This window comes from Anas acuta, chromosome 4 (genome assembly GCF_963932015.1).
Source record: "Anas acuta chromosome 4, bAnaAcu1.1, whole genome shotgun sequence".
NCBI lineage: Eukaryota > Metazoa > Chordata > Aves > Anseriformes > Anatidae > Anas > Anas acuta.
The window spans coordinates 33,041,882-33,050,515 of record NC_088982.1 but is presented as its reverse complement, the minus strand read 5'-3'; positions in this window follow the sequence as shown (position 1 = coordinate 33,050,515).

Here is an 8,634-nt window from a genome sequence, read left to right as displayed (position 1 = left end):
GTGATCCAGGGAATCCATAGCTCGAGTTGTTTTTATTCAGGGTGCCAGGCGGCTGGTCTCCACTGATTGCGCTTAAAGTATGAGCGTTAAGTGTTGGTTTTGTCACCTGGACAGGGTTGATGTGTCAAGGTGCTGGCAGGGGGCTACTGGGCTCTTGTGTGAGGACAGGGTGGGGGCTGCCCTGTGGTGAAGCTCACCACAGGCCCTGGGAGCCATGGCCAAGCAGGGAAAGCGAGAGGGAAGTGAGAGATGAACTGCTGTGTGCTGACCATAGGCCCCATTTCATTATCCTAACATATTTGAATTGGCAATCAAATAATTTACCCACAGCAGGAATTGGTAAACAGCCTCCATTTTTTTTTATCTTGACCCAAGAATGAGAAATCATTCGTTTGTCTTGTTTTGTATTGCCCCCTGCTGAGCAAGGGGAGGGAGGGAGCGGCTGGGTGGGGAGTTTGTTGTTACATGAAGCTAACACACCAGTCCCTTGTCAGGTGATCTGCCTTAAGGAATCTGAGGAGTGCGTCTGGTGTTGAGCTGAGAAACATTTACATAAACTTTTATTTCTGTCCGTACCAAAAGTCCTGCTTTAACGCCTCAAAATTGGCTTCTGTAAGTCTTGCTGCAAGTTTTAGGAACCATTAGTTTACTGTGAAGCCTCTGTGGAGTTGACATTCATGATGTTGTTTTAGAAGTCTCCCTGGTGACTTGAGACAGGAAGGAATATATGCTATTACTATGTCATTACCAGTGCTTTGCAAGTGACTCTAGTTGTTTATGCAGACTTTCTCTGATGCTCCAATAGATTCTGGATTCAATGGCTATCTCTGGTCCTGCTGTTAAGATGTGATACTGTCTTTACCAGCTTCTGATTACTCCTACTTGCAAGAGTAATTTCCTGTTCTAGGATTTCTGGTCTTTTTCCTCTGTCTTGCCAGAAGTGGGAGTTTTCCTTTTTGACTTGTCAGTTGCAGGGGCAGAGCTGCCTCTTTCAGATTTAATTTTAAAGAGGTGTTAATCTTTGCTTGAAAATAATAATAATAATAAACAGGTGGTTACTTCGTTTAATGAATAACGACAACAAAAGTCATGCTGGAGTAAATTAGTGTTAAAGATATTTGACCTCATGTAACTGTACATGAAGCTGGTGCATCAGAAGAATTAATGGCAAAATGTGTTTAGATTCAGCAACTGAACTGTAATGCTGTATTCCATCTGCAGGAATAAATGAAGAACACAGTAGACTACTCTCCTCCAGAGTCGCAGAAGTGTTTATCTGAAAGGCCTGCAGAATCTGGTCTTAGGACACATAGTCTGCTTTGAAATTCTGTTGATGCCAGCACGTGAAGAAGCCTGGTGCACTTGCTCCTTCTGCAAAAGGCAGAGCCCCCCCAAAGTTTCCCCAAGAAGGGCAGGAACAAGCAGCCGACGAGGTTGTTAATGAGAACATTTATTTGAGCAAGGTTTGACAGAGACGTGGGGTGGGGTGGTGCTGAGGCGTGCCGAGCTCTCTTTGTCCATAGCCGCGGGGCCTGTTGCTGTGCTTGTAGGACCATAGGTGAGCAGAGCCCGGGTCCTGGTGTGCTTCCTGCTCCTCTGGTGGCTGTGGTTGTAGAAAGCTGCACCAGCCTTCAGGTCAGTGGCCGCGGAGGGATTAGGCAGAGGAGGGAAAGGACAGTGGCAGACGTTGGTGTGCTCAGGGCTTTCTGCTGGGCAGAGAAAGGAAAATGATCAAGAAGAGCAGCCCCAGACTGTTGCCAGGGCCAGCCCCTGCATCCCTGCGTGAGGCTCTCCCAGCCTCATTCCAAGGCCGTCCATCTCATGTCCCACTGATGGCCAGGAGATGCCCATCACAGCCCACCCATCTCATCTTCTGGCATGCTGTGAGACGGTGGTGGGGAATGGGTTGGGCATAGCTTATCTGTCCTGTAGAGTGTTGGCATCTTTTCCAGCTGAGTTCTCAAAGGGAGAGTTGCCAGGAGTGTGCTGTGGTCTGGTCCCATCGCTGTGTGTGTCTGGCTTTCATAAGAGAAGGAACAAACAGAGCAGCATCCCCCTGTGACCACAGGCTGACCCTGCCTCAGTGCCCGAGGGTCACGACGTCTCACCACGTCCATCCATGTCCCGTTGGCCTGATGGAGCAGTCACTGCCATCCTGGCCCGATCGTGTCACCTTCCTGCTCGCTGTGAGACCATGGTAGGTTTGGGTTGGGGTCATCTTACCTGTCCTGGAGAGCCTTGGCAGCTCTTCCTTCCAGCTGAGTGGTCGACGGCAATGAGGCCAGGACTGTGCTGTGTTTCTGGTCCCATCGCTGTGTGTTTCTGGCTGAAAGAGAAGAAGCACCTAAAGGAGCAGCAGACCCTGCCTCTCTGCCCAAGAGTCTCTAACATCTCACCGAGGCTCTCTGTGTCCTGTTGTCCTGATGGAGCCGTCACTCCTGTCCTGGCTCGATCGTGTCACCTGGCTGCTTGCTGTGAGACTGTGGTTGGTGTGGGTTGGGGTGATCTTACCTGTCCTGGAGAGCGTTGGAAGTTCTTCCTTCGAGCTGACTTCTCAAGGGGCGAGTAGACAGTAGTGTGATGTGGGCTGGTCCCATTTCTGTGTGTTTCTGGGTGAAAAAAAAGAAGCACCAAACAGAGTAGCATCCCTGTTACCATGGGCAGCCCCTGCCTCTCTGCCCAAGAGTCTCCAGTGGCTCACCAGGTCTGTCCGTGTCCTGTTGTCCTGATGGAACTGTCACTGCCGTCCTGGCCCGAGTGTGTCACCTGGCTGCTTGCTGTGAGACTGTGGTGGGTTTGGGTTGGGGTCATCTTACCTGTCCTGGAGAGCATTGACACCTTGTCGAGCTGAGTTGTCAGGTGAAGAGAGTCCAGGTGTGTGCCGTGGCTGCATTCCAGCATTGTCAGTGTGTCCAGCTGTAATAGAGGAGGCGACAAACCCACCAGCCACCCCCTGCCAGCACTGGAAGCCCTCCCTTCCTCCCTGCGTGAGGCTCTCCCAGCCTCACTCCAAGGCCGTCCATCTTACGTCCCCCTGATGGCCAGGAGATGCCCATCACAGCCCACCCATCTCATCTTCTGGCGTGCTGCGAGATGGTGGTGGGGAGTGGGTTGGGGATAGCTTATCTGTCCTGTACAGCGTTGGCAGTTCTTCCTTCCAGCTGAGTGGTCGAGGGCAAGCAGGCCAGAAGCGTGCTGTGTTTCTGGTCCCATCGCCATGTGTTTCTGTCTGAAAGAGAAGAAGCACATAAAGGAGCAGCATCCCTGTTACCATGGGCAGCCCCTGCCTCTCTGCCCAAGAGTCTCCAGTGGCTCACCACGTCCGTCCGTGTCCTGTTGTCCTGATGGAACTGTCACTGCCGTCCTGGCCCGAGCGTGTCACCTGGCTGCTTGCTGTGAGACTGTGGTGGGTTTGGGTTGGGGTCATCTTACCTGTCCTGGAGAGCACTGACACCTTGTCGAGCTGAGTTGTCAGGTGGAGAGAGTCCAGGTGTGTGCCGTGGCTGCATTTCATCACTGTCAGTGTGTCCAGCTGTAATAGAGGAGGCGACAAACCCACCAGCCACCCCCTGCCAGCACTGGAAGCCATCCCTTCCTTCCTCGAGGCTCTCCCAGCCTCACAACAGTGCCATCCATCTCGCATCTTCCTGATGCCCAGGAGATGTTCATTGTAGATCAAGCGTGTCTCGTTCCCACCTAGCGAGGTGAGACCGTGGTGGGGAATGCGTTGGGGCTGTCTTACCTGTCCTGTAGCGTGTTGGCATCTTTTCCAGCTGAGTTCTCAAGTGGATATCAGCCGGGATTGTGCCATGGAGTCGTCCCATTGCTGTGTGTGTCTGGCTTTCATAAGAGAAGGAACAGAGCAGCATCCCCCTGTGACCAGGGGCAGCCTCTGCCTCTGTGCCTGAGGGTCTCGAGGTCTCACCACAACTGTCCTTGTCCCGTTGTCCTGATGGAGCGGTGACTCCTGGCCTGGCCTGATCGTATCACATTCCTGTTCGCTGTGAGACCATGGTGGGTTTGGGTTGGGGTCATCTTACCTGTCCTGGAGAGCCTTGGCAGCTCTTCCTTCCAGCTGAGTGGTCGACGGCAATGAGGCCAGGACTGTGCTGTGTTTCTGGTCCCATCGCTGTGTGTTTCTGGCTGAAAGAGAAGAAGCACCTAAAGGAGCAGCAGACCCTGCCTCTCTGCCCAAGAGTCTCTAACATCTCACCGAGGCTCTCTGTGTCCCGTTGTCCTGATGGAACTGTCACTGCCGTCCTGGCTTGATCGTGTCACCTGGCTGCTTGCTGTGAAACCATGTTGGGTGTGGTGGGGTCATCTTACCTGTCCTGGAGAGCACTGACACCTTGTCGAGCTGAGTTGTCAGGTGGAGAGAGTCCAGGTGTGTGCCGTGGCTGCATTTCATCACTGTCAGTGTGTCCAGCTGTAATAGAGGAGGCGACAAACCCACCAGCCACCCCCTGCCAGCACTGGAAGCCCTCCCTTCCTCCCTGTGTGAGGCTCTCCCAGCCTCACAACAGTGCCGTCCATCTCGCATCTTCCTGATGCCCGGGAGATGTTCATTGTAGATCAACCATGTCAGGTTCCCACCTAGCGAGGTGAGACCGTGGTAGGGAATGCGTTGGGGCTGTCTTACCTGTCCTGTAGCGTGTTGGCATCTTTTCCGGCTGAGTTCTCAAGGGGAGAGTTGCCAGGATTGTGCCATAGACTGGTCCCATCGCTGTGTGTTTCTGTCTGAAAGAGAAGAAGCACCAAAGGGAGCAGCATCCCCCTGTGACAAAGGGCAACCCTGACTCTGTGCCCAATAGTCTCAAGCATCTCACCGAGGCTGTCCTTGTCCTGTCGTCCTTATGGAGCGGTCACTCCCGTCCTGGCCCGAGTGTGTCACCTTCCTGCTTGCTGTGGACCGTGCTGGGTGTGGATTGGGGCGATCTTACTTGTCCTGTAGAGCGTTGGCAGTTCTTCCTTCCAGCTTACTTCTCAAGGGGACATCTGCTGGGATTGTGCCATGGAGTGGTCGCATCGCTGTGTGTGTCTGGCTTTCATAAGAGAAGGAATAAACAGAGCAGCATCCCCCTGTGACCAAGGGCAACCCTGACTCTGTGCCCAAAAGTCTCTAGCATCTCACCGAGGCTGTCCTTGTCCTGTCGTCCTGATGGAGTGGTCACTGCCATCCTGGCCCAAGTGTGTCACCTGGCTGCTCGCTGTGGACTGTGATGGGTGTGGGTTGGGGCGATCTTACCTGTCCTGTAGGTTGTATACAATTATCTGGCACAGTGCTGGAAAGGAGCGGCCGGGAGTGTGCGGTGGTTGAGGTCGGTCAGTGTCCTGTAGGGCGCTGAGAGCTGTTTGAGGTGAGGGCCTGAGGAGAGAGGAGCTGAGTTGCTGTGCTCGCCTTTGTGTCCAGAGCAGAGGCTGGAGCCGCAGGAGAGGAGCAGGCAGCCGAGCAGCCTCCCTGTCAGCATGGGCAGCCATGGCAGGGCCCAACTGCCACTGGGGCCAGCGTTCTGGGGTGAGGCCGTCCCTGCCCCTTTGTGACATGGGGCACCCCCTGCCTGCTGAGCCATGGGCAGGGCATCCCTGGGGGGGGAGCAGCAGGTGCTGTGGAGCCCAGGCCTGGGCTGGGTGGTGGCAAAGGTGCCCTGGTGTTTGGGCAGGGCTGCGGGGCTGTGCCAGCAGGCTGTGGGAGCGTGCTGGGGTCCGGCTGGGGCTGTGCTGCCTGCCCTGCAGGGCTTGGAGAGCTCCCCGCGGAGGGGGAGAGGCCAGGAGCATGCCTCAGTTCAGTCCAGTCACTGCCTGTGTGTGTGGCTGGGAGGGGAGAGGCTGCCCCCCATCTCTGCGCAGGGTGACATGTCTGTTCTGCCCACCATGGAAGCACGAAGGAAGAACTAAGTGAAAAAGAAACACTGAAAAGCCCAAAGCCACGGGTTGTGATTCTGGGGAGGGGACTCAAGCAGCTGTAGCAGCAATTGCAAGAGCAGCTGCTCGGCAAAGGTGAAATGAGTTCATTGAAATGAACTTGATTTCTGCTAAAGATTAAAGTTAAGGAAAAGCTAAGAAATCCCAAAACTCATGAAAGCAGCTGAAGTGGTGTCAATTTTATACGTCATGGTGGATTCCCTCTCCAGGATCTAGATTGTGCTTTGAAGGACAAAAAGTCTGCTCACTGGGCTGTGTTGGAGTCACTCAGTGACAAGGCTGAATTGCAGTTTTCAGTGTGTGTGAGGGCTACCTTCTAAACTCTGCCTTTTGGTAGTCCAGTGACGCCAGCTAGTGGGTCCCCAGCAATCCCTACTGGGTCCAGTCGTGTTCAACTTCCTCCTCAGTGACCTGGCTGAAGGACAGAGCACACCCGCAGCAAGTTTGCTGCTGACACCAAAGTGGGAGTTGTGGCCGATCCACTGGAAGGCTGTGCTGCCATTCAGAGGGACCTGGACAGGCTGGAGAGTTGGGCAGAGATCCCTGATGAACTTCACCAAGGGCACGTGTGGGGTCCTGCACCTCGGGAGGAATCAGCCCCTGCAGCAGTACAGGCCCTGTGAAGGCCCTGGTAGTCCTGGTGGGCCACAGGTTAAGCATGAGCCAGCAGCGCTGGCTTACAAGGAAACGCTGAGAGAGATGGACCTGTTTAGTGTGGGGAAGAGAAGGCTGAGAGGGGATCTTATCAATGCATACAAATACCTGAAGGGAGGCTGTCAAGACCATGGGGCCAGACTTCCTGTGGTGGAGCCCAGCAACAGGACAAGAAGCCCCGGGTGCAAACTGCGACACAGAAAGCTTCCTCTGAACGTGAGGAAAAACTTCTTTCTTGTGAGGGTGACAGCGCTGGAACTGGCCAGAGAGGCTGTGGAGTCTCCTTCCCAGGAGATCCTCAAAACCCACCTGCATGTGAGATGTGCTCCTGGGCAACATGCTGTAGGCTTGAGCAGGGCACTTGGACTATATGATCTCCAGAGGTCCCTTGCAGCCTCAACCATTCTGTAATCCTGTTCTTCTGATTCTGTGCCTTCACACAGTCACCAAACTCTGCAGTTACCTGTTGCTTGAGATCGCTCCTAAGACGTGCATGCATTTAGGAGAAAACCAAGACTTGACTTCTGCCTTTTGTCTCACTTCTTTTCCTTTTCTCTCCTTATAAGTTTGTTTTACTTTTTCATGTGCTCTATTGTTTTCCCTACAGCATTTCCTCGTTTTTTTGCTGTGACCTGCTTATCTGTTCTGTACAGATTAAGATGATGGTGTAATGAATTGTGGCTGTGAAGTGAAACTGCTGCATTTTTCGAATTTACATTTCAAAAAGTCTGACTATCAGATGTATGAGCTGTATTTCCCATCCTTATTTTAGGCCATTTGTGCTCTTGGGAAGACCTTGCTGACTGCACTGGTTACATTTGGCTTGCATATGGAAAGAACTTGCAATTACTGACACCCCTGCACTTCTCTAACACAAGGTTTGCATATATTATGGGAGTTGGAGATCCGCTAAGAGGAGTGTATGCAGCTGTCAGGCACATATTTGGCATTAGATCTGGGTGCAGCCATAATGACAGGGAAGGTGGTGAGATGGGATAACGTGGAGGGATGTGCAGTGATGTATGATGGAGGCCAAGCCAGGCAGCACTGAAATAGATCAGCACCATTTGACATTGCATAAACAAAATGTTTTCTCTGTTTCTCCAGGCCTTGAATTAGCATAGGCTTCCAGGTACTTATTTATGCTCTCTTCATGGTAGAGTGCCTGTACTATGGATTGCTATTTCTGAACTTGACTGCATATTTATAAGAAGCTAGAGGCTTCTTAGTGATGTGCCAGTTGCACTGGGAGTGGTGACTTTCTTACTTCAAATAAGATGTACATTGGCACATGCTGATTGTAAAGGAAACAGCTGAACTATGATTTACAAAAAGGTCAGTAACTTTCTTCTTGGAGTCTTGTATGCGTATGACAATAGAAATCTCATGCTCTTCAGCTTCTCACCTTTTGTTTCAAACATCTGGATTCCATAGACACATCTGCTAAGCACCAGGCTTAGCTATTATTGCATCCATAGTTGAAGAGTCTTTAAAGCTCATGCAACCTAAGAACAAATAGCAAGAAAACATAGTTTATCCGTAGCTAAAGTATTAAAATACATCCTACTAAATATCACATTAAAGCTGCATCCTTGTTCAGACTTGACAAGTAATTTTTTTTACAAAAATGTCTGAAAACATCTCATCTACAGTAACTCCATATGGTTGTGTTGTGGCATAGCTCACGCTGTAGATGGCACCATTGCTGTACACCAGAAGTGATCCGGAGCTTGCTCTTCTACTGACCCTACCCCAAAGGGATTTGTCACGAGCTTTTGGAAGCATGTATTTGCTGATAGGAGGTGGTAGGGGGTTGATTGAGCTCCCCTCTCTGTAGAATTGAATGTTAGGAAGGAACAATGGGAGAGGTGTTAGGTTTGCGTGTTTGTGTGATGGTGCTTTGAAATGCATTGGTTTCATAGCTTTTTCTCTCTCACAGGAGTAATAAAGACTGAGTCTGTTATTTCAGTTCCCTGTGAAAGCTGTATGTGACAAGGGATTTAATAAAGAATTTCTTTATTTTGATCTTTGGGGTTTCTTTGATAATTCTAAAAAGGC